Genomic DNA, 12,228 nt, shown 5'->3' on the forward strand with positions numbered 1-12,228 from the left:
GCGCGGAGCTGGGCGGCAGGCAGGCGGTCGGGGGGCCGGGCCGCACGGTGCCAAGGGGCAGGCTCGGGCGGCGCGGCGGCCAGGCTGCGGCGATGCGAGAGCCGCCCGGGCAAGGCGCGGACCCGGACTTTGGCGAGGGCGGCGCGCCGGGGCGGGGGCCGGGGGGCGGCGGCGGCGGCGGCGGCGGAGCCAGAGGGCGGAGAGGCGGGAGGAGGCGGAGGGAGGGGAGGAGGAGCGGCAGCAGCACTCGCTGGGGATGCAGCAGCGGCGGCGGCGGCGGCGGCAGCAACAGCAGCAGCAGCGGCGGCGCGGACTCCCTGCGCCCCGCGGCCCGGCCGGGCTGCGGTAGAGGCGGCGTCGCCCAGCGCCCGCTGAGGCCGCCGGGGCCGTGCGCGCTGGTGAGTGGGGCGCGGGGGCCAGGTGGGCGGGGCGGGGGCTCCCCGCGGCCGGAGTCGGCCCCGGGGCGCGCGCGGCCGCGACTGCTTCCCAGGTGAGCTTGGGGCCAGTCCCCACCGCTAGGCTCCGGCCCCAGCGCAGAGCGCGGGCTGCAGGGTGGCTCCGGCGCCGGCGGGCCGCGGGAGGATGACCCGTTTGACCCCTCTGGCGGGTTGGGCGAGCGGGCGAGGACTTTCCACCGCGCCCCTGACCCGCCGACGCGCCTCGCGGAGCCTTGGAGACCTTGGAGGCAGCGCTCCTGGGCTCGCCGGCCGCAGGGGGCTGGCCTCTTTGACCCCTTTGAGTTTAGACCCAACGGACCGGCTAGAAGCCAGACCACGTGGGGCTTGTCCGGGCAGGACACGGGAAAGCAGTGGACCGGATCTTCAGAGTGATAGGGAGCTCGCACATACTGAAGGCAAATGGGATTATAAAGACAAATCTCCTCCTAGGCTGGGTCGGAACCAGTTCTCATCTCCTTGTAGAGAGATGCTCCCGTCCAGCCGCCCGGGGATTTCGGAAGTGTGATAGTGGAGCCGCAGCGGTTTCTAGGACTGTACTTTTTCTTTTAATATTCTTTATAGTAGTTCATTCATTCGTTCTGCAAGCCTTTATGGAACACCTCCTGGTGCCCGGCACCGCGTTATGATCCAGAGAAAAGCGATGAACAGACTCGAGTTCCTGAGCACCACAAGCTTTCAGTTCACTTTGAGGGCAGCTAGGGAAAGAGATGCGGTCTAAGGGTGGGAAACAGTAAGGTGACACCCGCAAATCCTAGTTTTGCCCAGTGACCTCTGTCCGCAACTCCCCGTGTAGAGACTGAAGACCATGGCCCCTGCACACAGTAGGACAAGCCCAGACATCCATTTTGAGAGTCCCCTTTTTCCTTCTCCTCTTCGCCCTTCCTGAAAGTTCTGAATCAATTCCCTGCCCCCTCTGCTCTCTGGACAGCCTTTCCTGCAGCTTGTTTTAATCACTTTTTGAGTTAAAAGTCAATATTTAATTAACCAAGTCATTACATTTAGCTTATATTTGAATCTGGGTATTTGCACATCTGTGCATGTCGGGACACCCTCCCGCGTGCCCCTCCATCTGTCCCCTGCCTCTTTCCCACAGCGCCGCTCTCCCTTCCTTTGGGGCAGAGAAGGGAGGCTGCTCTTGGGCAGGTTCTCTGGGGGCCAGAGAAGCAGGGAGGATGGGCTTTCCCTGGAGGACACCCAGTGTCTCTCCCCGGAGCAGGAACAGTTACTCTCATCTTGTAGTTAATAGTGAAGGAGATTTGCTATTGCTGCATCTCCACTACCCATTGCAGAGCCACTGGAGGGTTTTAATTAAATTAAAGGCATTCATTCCATGTAGAAAGGGGGTGGGGAGGACAGCCTGAAGACCACTCACCTGGTGAGAGAGGTTCTCCCAGCTGTGCTTGTCCCACGTGTGGAGGAGAGAACTCATCACAACAGCCTGTCCGGGTGTGTAACTTAGTGTCCTCATAAGCAGCTCGAGGGGAGATGGTGGCAGGCTTTGCTGATGGCAGTTGGACGTTTGCTCACGAAGGATCTTCCTTGGGCCAAGTTTATGCACATAAATGCATGATGTCGGCATGGCTGAGAGTCAGTGTGGGTTTGGGCTTTGGGCTTTGTGTATATTTTTTGGTTTTTTTATTTGAATTTATGGCTTTGTCTGAAACCTTAATAGCATGTTAAGTTTTCAAACTTGAGGGTTGAGTGATGAGTTAATTGTAAAACGCCTCCGCCTGGAGGAGGACCAGGCGGCTGTGTGTGAGACTGTGTGTGGTATATGTACATGTGTGTGTCCCCTGCCCAACAACTCCCTTTAGCCGCCATCCCTAGGACCTAGCTGGTGTGCGGTCGCACACCCTCACACTTGAAGATCCTTTAGATTTGGGAATAATATTTCCCTCTTCCTTTCCCTGGATATGTTCGCTTTATCTGTTTGGACCTGCCTCAAGGGGGCAGCTTCTGGTCTCCTGAGTTAGCCAGCCAGGGAATCTGGCCCAACTCCATCCAATCTGTTTTTAGACTTCCTTCCCTCAGAAAGAGACTGAAAGCCTTGTCCTGCAGAAGAATATCATCATTTCTGACCATTTTGTATTTAAAAGAAAGGGTTTAGTCTAGACTTGATATGATAGTTAACACTTATGTAGTGTTTCATGGGCCAAGCACTGTTCTAAATCCTTAGGCATGATAACTCATTTCATTCACTCAAAACACCTGGGAGGTAGGTCCTGTGATTGTCATCGTGTTAAGGAGGAGGAAACTAAGGCACTGAGAGGATCGTGACTTTCCAACAGCTGGTCAGTGGTACAGCTGGGATTGGCGAGACCCTGGGCCTCCGGGGTCCACTCTGACCCACTGTACTCTCTTCCCTCCTTGGCCTTTATTCCAAGTGTAGAAGAAACAGATATGCAGTGGGGGGAAAAAAAGAAACACAATTAGACGATCAAACTTTGAAAGGCAGAAGCCCCTCAGTAGTCCCACTTCTCTCCAAAAACCTCCAGTGTTTGGGGGGAGGCTGGGGTTTGTATTTTGGTTTTGGGGGTGAGGGATGCCTTGAGGAAAATATGTGATTGCCTGGCCATGTTCCCTTCTCCCTGCAAGTACGCACACACACTCCCTGAGTCAGGATGCAAAGGGATGTATCACGCGGACTGACAGCCAAAAGCCATGAGATCTGAGGGGAGGGTTCGTGCCCACTGAAGGCACAATGGCAAGAGGGTGAAAATTCTCCAAGAGGTGTGGCCCTCTTGTGGTTGGTGATGGAGTCGCATCGGCCTGTCCCTGGAGGGGAGGGGGAGGGGGAGGGGGGGGGTCCAGGGCCCTTTGTTTCAGGCCTGGGCCCTGTGTGACCAGTGGATGTGGAAGGTAGGGCCCCCTCTCAGTGCTGACCTCCAGGTGAGGGAGGCCTCACCCTGGCCTACCTTCCACGCACTTCCTTGTGATGGGCCCTGGCGGGGAATCTGCAGTGCCCCTGATCCAGATGCAAGGCGCTGCCTAATTGGAAGATCATTAAGATCATTATAATTAATTGGCATCCTGATAAATGGCGTGTTTGCCTAACTGGGGTGGTTGCTAGGGAACCAGGCCTCACTCGGAGAGGAGAGGGGAAGTGGCGTTAGGCTGGCTGCAGGTGGGTGTCAGGGTTACAGACCCAGCGGGTTAACGGGTGGGAAGCGAGAGCCGTCCTCACCCGCATCTGCTGGTGTTTACTGGGCAGCAGCTGTGTGCAAGTCGCAAGCGGATTATCAGTTAGGGGTACTTTCCTAGAAGGACTGGGAAGTAACCGGGACCTTTTCTCTTGTAAGCAACAGAAAGTAGGGGGAAAAAATCACAAATCAATTTAAGAAGAGAAAGGGACTTACTGGCTTTCATGACCAAAAAATGCTAAGGTAACAGCTTCAGGCGCAGCTGAGTCAGGGCTCACGTTTTGGCCTGAAAATCTGTTCCTCTCCATCTCTGCTCTTTCTTCCACGGGGCTGGTTTCTCTCTCCAGCTCTGAGAGGCGGGCAGCCTCTAGCACCGTGGTCAGGAGAGCAAGGCTGCGTGGCTACCTGCCCAGTTATGTGATCCACGGCACGTTACTTAACCTTTCTATTGCCTCAGTGTTCTCAACCAGCAAATGTCGATAATCACAGCACCTCTCTCCTGGCTGGTAGGAAAGGCTAAAATGAGATCATCAGTGTCAAGGGCTTTAACATGGTGTCTGACACAGGCAAGCCCTGGGGAAACATTGGCTGTTCTCATGATTAAGGAGTTGAGCTCAAGAGCTGTCCTCTCATTCTCTCTGGTTTGAGCCCACCAGGAAAGAACAAGCCTCTTTTCTGGTAATGCCCACCCAAGCCCCAACCGTCCCTCTGATTAGACTGTTTTATGTCACGTGCTCACTCCAGGTCAGCCACTGGCCATGGAAATGAGTCAATGACCATGGGCTTAGGCCAGGCTCCCAGGGCCCGCCCTGGAGCTGGGGGCAAACCAACTAAGACCCCAAGGCCCCAGAGGACACCAGGGAAAGGGAGCCTGGCTGCTGGGGAGGCAGACCGCCAGTGCCTATGATGAGGGGGGACATGAATGTGACACATGATGGCCAGATGGACCTGCTTCCAGTTTGGTCGAGGGGGTACCGCAGAAACAGCTGCTTAGTGGACAGCCTCCCCTGCCCCTCCACTGAGGTTAACAAGTGCTGGAGGCTGGACTTTTCTGCCTTAGTGTCTGACAGGTGCTACCTGGCCTGAATTCTGTGATTTATTTTTTTCAGGTAAGGCTTTATTGGGGCCCCTGCTGCTGCGGGGGTGGGGGGTAAGAACAAGTACAGGTTCCCTTGCTGGCTCGCTCCCTCCCTCAGGGTGTGTGAGCTGATTCCTTATATGGGGTGATGGTAGGGGTATGTCCAGGGGTCGGACTGGAGCGGTGGCTTAGGTGGGCTGCCCCCCCCTTAGGTGGTGTTGTGTGCAGGGGGCATGCGCAGTGCCCTGTTTTTGCTCCGGGCCCTTTAAAAGTGGCAGTTGAGCTTTTTGGTCTCTTTGTATCTTGTTGTCCAGAATTTGCCCCAATCGTGCATGCGCACAGTTATTTTTAATCCCTTATAGTTTCTTTGTATTTTGTTGCTCGAGGAGACGTTTGAGCAGGTGCAAGAACTGCGGCACTGCAGCAAAGGGTCCCGGGTCCCAGCCTGTCTCGTTTCCCGCGAGAGATTCTGCACCTTTATTCTTCAGGGGTAAGGGGCTGAAGGTCTCTTCTTCTGAAACTCTTCCTCCTGGATGGGCTACAGACCCTAGTGTCTTCTAGGCTCCAACGGTTTGAAGTAAGGCTCATGACGGCTCAAGGCATTTAGCCCATTCCAGCAGAGAGTGGCCCGCGTCCCTACAGGTCCTTGAGACAGTCAGCGAGGGACTTCTACGATTCTGTGACTTCTGGTGGGGCAGTGTTTGCCCAACCTTCCACCATGAGAGTCGTCTGGAGGTATTTGTTAAAAAGCTCAAATTCCAGACCCTGCTGAATCAAACTCCCAGGGAGGGCCCTGGCTGCCGGAAGGGAACCAGAGTGCCCTGTGTGTGTGTGCGTGTGTGTGTGTTCCGCATCAGCAAAGAGGTGGAAAGAGGGCCCATCAAGTGTGCATATCTTGTACTCCTGTCTGATGCAGGGGCAGCCAGAAGGCAGAGGAAATGCTCTAAATGAGATCAGGCATATAAAGGTGTTCTGGAAACTGCAGTACAGATGAAGAGGTCATTCCTCTTATTTGTCAGTGCACACGTGTTTATTGAGCAGCTATTGTGTGACAGGCACTGTGTTAGGCGTTAGGATGAACAAGAGAGAACCCTACTCTCATGGAATTACATTCCAGAGGGTGAGAAAGCAGATAATACACAAGCAAACGAGTCCGAGGCTCTTTCAGAAAGTGCCAGGCTGTACGGTGGAAATAAGATAGTGACGTGATGGGAAATTATGGGGAGTGGGGGAGGGCAACTTTTGGCAGGTGGTCAAGGGAGGCCCCTCTGAGGATGTGACTTTTGAGTTTTGACCTAAATTTTGAGATGAGCCAACCTGGGGAAGATGTAGAGGAAGAGCATTCCAGGTAGAAGGAGCAGCCAGTGCAAAGGCCTGGAGGTGGAGAGGAGTGGCCTGTTCAAGACACCTGTTTAAAACACAAATAGAAGTCCAGTGGGGTGAAGGGTAGTGAGTAAGCGGCGGGGTGGGGTGGGGGTGGGGGTTGAGGTCAGTGGTGAGAAATGGGGGCCAAGGTGAGAAATTTAGATTTTATTTCAAATGAAATGGAAAACCACTGGAGAGTTTTAAGTCAGGGAATGACAGGATTGGTGTTTTAAAAAGATGTCAGTGGCTACCATGAGAGGGATGCTTTGCAGGTGGAAGCAGAGACATGAGGATGGTGAGCTGATATGGGCCAGGATTTTGGTGGTAGGAATGGAGATGGAGTGAAATGGGTGGATTGGAGATATATTTGGGGGGCAAAGCCTGTGGAACTTTCTGGTAGATTGGATACTCAAAGTGAGGGAAGAGCTGTAGTTTTCAACCAAGGACAACTTTGCCCCCCAGGAGACATTTAGCAATGTCGGGAGGTGTTTTTGGTTGTCACAACTAGGGAGGAGATGCTACTGGTATCTAGTGGGTGGAGGCCAGGGATGCTGTTAAACACCCTACAATGTGCAGGACAACCCCACAACAGAGACTGACTCAGCCCCATATATCTCTAAGGCCGAGGAGTCAAAGATGACTGGGCAGCTTGGAGTATGGTGATTCCTAAGTAGGGAAGACGAGGAGAGAAGGTTTGGAGGAGCGAGGATAATCCAGAATGTAGTTGTGGAAATGTTGGGTTTGAGATGACACTCGACCTGGGTGGCGGAAGGCTCACTGGGTGCTGGATACACAAGTCTGGAGCTGGTTGGTACTGGCAAGTGAAATTTGAGAGTCATCGGTACATCCATGTTATTTTAAGCCCTGGGGCTGGACACAGTCATCTAGGGAGAATGTATTTTGTTCCCTGATGGGATTTCCTCCCTCGTCCCCCACTCCAGTGCCTGTCATGCATCAATTGAATGAATATTTTTAGACATCCCACACGCTCACCTCTTTATGATCCTCCTGAGAAATTCCCAAAGGCCCAGGCTGAGCCCCTTCACCCCACCTTGTCCATCTACTCATTGCTCAGTGATTAGCAGACAGAGCTAAATAGTCATCACTCTGCAGCAGATGCCCTCGGGAAACTGCTGAAGTTCAAATGGGATCCTGGGCCTTACAGGCAGCACAGTGCCTCCTTGGTAGAACAGCTGGTCACATGGTCTTCAGAGCTTCTCCTCCAGCCCAGACCCAGACTTCGTGGAATTCTCTCTAACCAGTATCTGCCACTGTTTTGAATTTTCCACGGTCTCTTAATATGATTCCAAAACACATGCTGCCCGGTGGCCCTGGCCTCTGACGTGTAGCTTCGTCTTACGAAAGGCCTGTATCCACTGCTTTATACACCTGGGCCTTGATTGAAACTTGGATAAGTTCTATCCCAAACTCAGAGTCGTTATGAGCAGGGCTTGTGTGTGTGAGTTGATGGATAGGGCTGTCCCCGGAGACCATGAACAGTACCCGAGATGTGTTTGGCCAGGTGGAAGCCAGATGTGTTAGGAGAAGAATGCTGCCAACAGCCTTTCTTATTGGCTGGAGACCAGGGTCCCAGCGGGTGACTTGACCCACCTCAGCAGCCAGAACAGGGGAGTGTTTTTAGCCACAAAAGTCCAGGAGATGTTCATGCTCTGGTGAAAATCACATCATCCAAAAGCAGCATTTCTGGCCTGTTCTAGAGACGGGCACTGTCCACAGACTTCTGATTGCAGGCCACTTACCTTGATATTTCAGAGAGGAGGAGAGCCTACTAGAGTCTTAGTGGTTTGGAGTCCTAATCACTTGAGTGTGAATCAAGATGTGTTCACTGCAAGTAATAGAATTCCTGGCTGAGAGTGGCTTGTGCAGTAGCAACACTTAATTCTCACATAATGAGAATCCAAAGTGGGGGGGCCCAAGGGCCAATTTGTTGCTAAAAAATAATGTCCTCAAGGACCCAGGATGTTCCTAGCCTGTTCCTCTGTCCTCAGCTTCATGGTCTTTGTTGCTTCATGATCTCAAGATGGCTGCCACAGCTCCAGACATCACATCCCCCTACAAAATGGGAATAAAGAGCAGGATTCCTTGCGATCTCTCTTTTAATTAGAGAGCAAAATCCTTCCAAGAACACTCCCACCCCAGCAGACTTAGGTTTAGCTTCATTGCCCTGGGGTTGGGTTTTGTACTAGCCTCTAAGCCAAACACTGACAAAGGGAAATAGGGTTTTTATGTTCGGTTTAGCTTAGTTGTTCCCCAAATTAGCAGGTCAAACACCTTCTTCTTATAACGAACAGATTTTGCCAAGTTTACCTGAAGTAAATTCATAGATAATATAACCCGTCTACACATATATTTTAATCAATAAAGTACCCTCACTGTAATTTAAAGAAAAGCTAAAAAGGAAAGTGATTTCTAATTAAGCATATATATTGCAGCCTATGAACACTTAGACACAACTACATTAGAAGGTGTAATGAAGCAGTCAGATGCTCACACTAGTATAGAATCACATAAATCTGACAGCTACAGATGCAGTGGGATACAGATGTTTGGGTTTGGCAACTTGAAGACCACAAGTGCTATGGCCGTAAGTAATACGATTTTCCAAAGCAGAACAATTTACCAAATTTTCCAAAGGAAACAAACTACAGTCTTCCCTCAGTTTACTTAGCGGTTGCATTCCTGGAAAATTCAGCATAGGGTAGAACCACACAAATACATCTTTGGCGTTTATGTGTGAAGCGGAGTTCATGTCTAAGGTCAGGCAATGTAAAAGCTTTTTCACCTACATGAGTGTCTGGTGGGATGTCCAAAAGTCATGCTGGAAATGGGGCGATTCTTCACTGCGTGGAGCATTGCATTATCCACCATCCCTGCAACCCCACTAGACACCACAAGCATCCCCCAGTCATGTGACAACCAAAACCTCACAAATTCCAGAGAAACGCCTCTTTGGGGAATGATTTCACCCCCTTGAGAGCCACTGGCTTAGACTAATGCTGGTTTGTTGCCAGGGTGGGGGAAGATCCACCCCCTGAAAAAACTGGGGTCCTGTAGACCAGGGAATGACCGGAAGGGGAGGCACCCACAGTTTCTGCCTCAGATTTGTCCCCAAGCCCCTCTTTCTGCCCCTCACCCTTCCTGTTGACATGTTCCTAAAATGTCCCAGTCCAGCCAGTGAAATAAACGCATGTGGTTGGCGTGGACCAGGCTCTCCAGTGAATGGGGTGATGAGTTCTCGGGTTAATCTGGGTATCAGTGGTTTCCACCTGGGCAGGAGATGAAGCTGGTACAGATGATTGAACATAACGCCCTGAGAATCCATGTGTCATAATGGTTAAGGGCGTAGACTCCAGAACCAGACTTCCTGGTTCAGATCCCAGCTTGGCCATGCAGAAGCTGGGTGGAGCTGGGCAAGTCACTTGACCTCTCTGAGCCTGAGAGCCCTCTTCTGTACAATGGGGGCAATCCCAGTAGACTCCTCCTAGAGTTACTGTGAAACACTGGAACAGTGTGTGGGTACATGGAAATTGCCTCAAAACGTAGATGTTATTGCCGTCATAGTTATTATTGCTTATATTTGTAGATACTTTTTAGCTTTTTTAAATTGAGATATAATTGGCATGTAACATTGTATACATTTTAGATATACGACATAATGATTACAACGTAATGATCTGATACATGTACACATTGCAGAATGGTTACCCAGTAAGTGTAGTTAAACACCCATTGCCACGCATAGGTGCAGTTTTTCCTTGTGATGAGAACTTTTAAGATCTATTCTCTTAGCAGCTTTCAAATATATAGTACAGTGTTGTTAACTGTAGTCACCATGCTGTACATTACATCCCCAAGACTTATTTATTTTATATCTGGAAGTTTATATCTTTGACCACCTCCACCCATTTCGCTCATCCCCCACCCCCCACCTTTGGCAACCACCAATGTGTTCTCTGTAGCTATGAGTTCAATTATGGGTTTGTTTTTTGTTTTTAGATTTAGATCATGCAGTATTAGTCTTTCTCTGATTTATTTCACTTAGCATAATGCCCTTAAGGTCCATCTGTGTTGTCGCAAATGGAAAGAGTTCCTCCTTTTGTATGGCTGAGTAATCCATTATAGACATATACCGCATTATCTTTACCCGTTCATCCCTCAGTGGACACTTAGATTGTTTCCATATTTTGGCTACTGTAAGTATTGCTTCAGTGAACATGGCAGGGGGGTCAGTGCAGATAGCTTTTCAAGTGATTTGATTTCCTTGGGATAAATACCCAGAAGTGGAATTGCTGGATCATGTGGTAGTTTTTTGGTTTTTTTGTTTTGTTTTTTTGGCTGCGTTGGGTCTTCATTGCTGCACCAGCTTTCTCTAGTTGAGGCGAGCAGGGGCTACTCTTCGTTGCGGTGCGCGGGCTTCTCATCGCGGTGGCTTCTCTTGTTGCAGAGCACGGGCTCTAGGCGCGTGGGCTTCAGTAGCTACAGCGCATGGGCTCAGTAGTTGCGGCTAGCGGGCTCTAGAGTGCAGGCTCAGTATGTGTGGCATATGGGCTTAGTTGCTCCGTGGCACGTGGGATCTTCCCAGACCAGGGCTCAAACCTGTGTCCCCTGCATTGGCAGGCGGAATCTTAACCACTGCGCCACCAGGGAAGTCCCTCATGTGGTAGTTCTATTTTTAATTTTTTGAGGAACCTCCACACTGTTTTCTATAGTGGCTGCGTCAGTTCTTTTTAACTCTTGAAGTGCTTTTACGCCTAGCATCCTGTATGGTCTTTTCAGCCACTCCGTTCATAAGAAAAGCCATTGGTTTCCTTCCTGCTGATGAGGAACGTCCAGCTCAGAGGGACAGGAGCAGGCTGAAGGCATAACTGGGCTTAGAGATTGACTCTGTGGCTTCCTGAGCTGATGAGCTACGTCATGTCCACCCCTAACCCTGCCCCGCCCACCTCCTCTTTTAGGCCTCAGTGAGTCCATCTCAGGAAAGGAGCTGACCTGTAGGGGAAGGACCTATAGGACAGGGCCCTGAGTGTGTCCTAGGAGCCCAGGATGGGGCTCCTCACTGTGTGCACAGGGAGATGCTTGTGAGTGGAGCCGGGGTTCCCAACAGAATCTCCAGGGGAGCTCTTAAGTTCCAGTGCCCAGGCCATACCCAGACCAATTAAATCAGCACCCCTGGGTGGAGGGGAGGGGCAGACATCAGGCTGTTTTACAGCTCCCAGATGATTCCAATGTACAACTGAGGCTGAGGGCTGCTGAAGCAGGAGAGTAAGTGCTAGAAAGGGTGCATTTCTGCAAAATCCCAAAAGGGCTTGTAGGAGCTAGCAGCTCCTCGAATAAAACCCTCCCTCCAGGGGCCCGCTACACCCGTAATGAAGTCTACCTTGCCCTGCACCGCCTGGCCTCCACCTCCGTCTCACTCCACTCAGCATGCTACACCCAGTCACGCTGGCCTCCTCTCTGTTCCTTGGCTGCATCAGTGCTTGTTCCGACCTCAGGGCCTTTGCTCTTGCTGTTCCCACTGCCTGGACCGCTCTTCCTCCAGAGCATCACAGGTCGGGCCCCTCTGGATGCTTCAGGTCTCAGCTCAAATGTCACCTCCTCAGAATGTCAAGAACGCCTCCTCGGTTTATGTTTATAGCACTTTTCACTCTCTGGAATTACCTGGATTTACTTACTTGCTTCTTTGTCCTCTTGCTAAAAAGTACACCCCATGGTTGTGGGGACCTTGTTTGTATCCCGGCACCTAGAACAAGGCCTGGCACTCTGAGTGCTCAGGAAATATTTTGGGGAAGAAAGAATCAAGGCAGGAGGCTTGGAGATGTGCTGGTGGATCTGAATCTAGTGTTTGGGGTCCTTGCTCAAGGCAAGGGAGTCGAAACCTGTTTGTCATCTGCCAAAAGCACAGGTGAGAGTGGAGGGGGTTGCTCTCACCTAGTCACCAGTCCCTGTCCCCTCCCGGTACCCAGCCCAGTGGAGGAGCCAGGCTTTGTGCTAACATCCTTTTCACAGCGGCAGATACCTCCCTCATACCACAGCAGGGACATCAGGCCCTGCAGAAGCGCTGGTGGAATGTTCTGCTTCTGACCAGTCTCAGACCACCTGAGATACATAAGTTAATCCGTGAGATCAGTGGCATGACATTCTAATGAGGGATCTGTGACATGACCTT

At 51.5% G+C, this 12,228-nt stretch overlaps 1 protein-coding gene across 2 annotated transcripts in view; it reads left to right on the plus strand.

The window, feature by feature from the left end:
* Positions 1–278: 278 nt before the first annotated feature.
* SULF2 (sulfatase 2) overlaps positions 279–12,228 on the plus strand; it is a 139,701-nt gene continuing 127,751 nt past the window's right edge. For both annotated transcript variants that reach the window (XM_060030666.1, XM_060030667.1), the window contains exon 1: positions 279–398. The gene's annotated coding sequence lies outside the window, so the exon portion shown is untranslated. The remainder of the gene's footprint in view (positions 399–12,228) is intronic.

Source organism: Delphinus delphis, chromosome 15 (genome assembly GCF_949987515.2).
Source record: "Delphinus delphis chromosome 15, mDelDel1.2, whole genome shotgun sequence".
In the NCBI taxonomy this organism is placed as follows: Eukaryota; Metazoa; Chordata; class Mammalia; order Artiodactyla; family Delphinidae; genus Delphinus; species Delphinus delphis.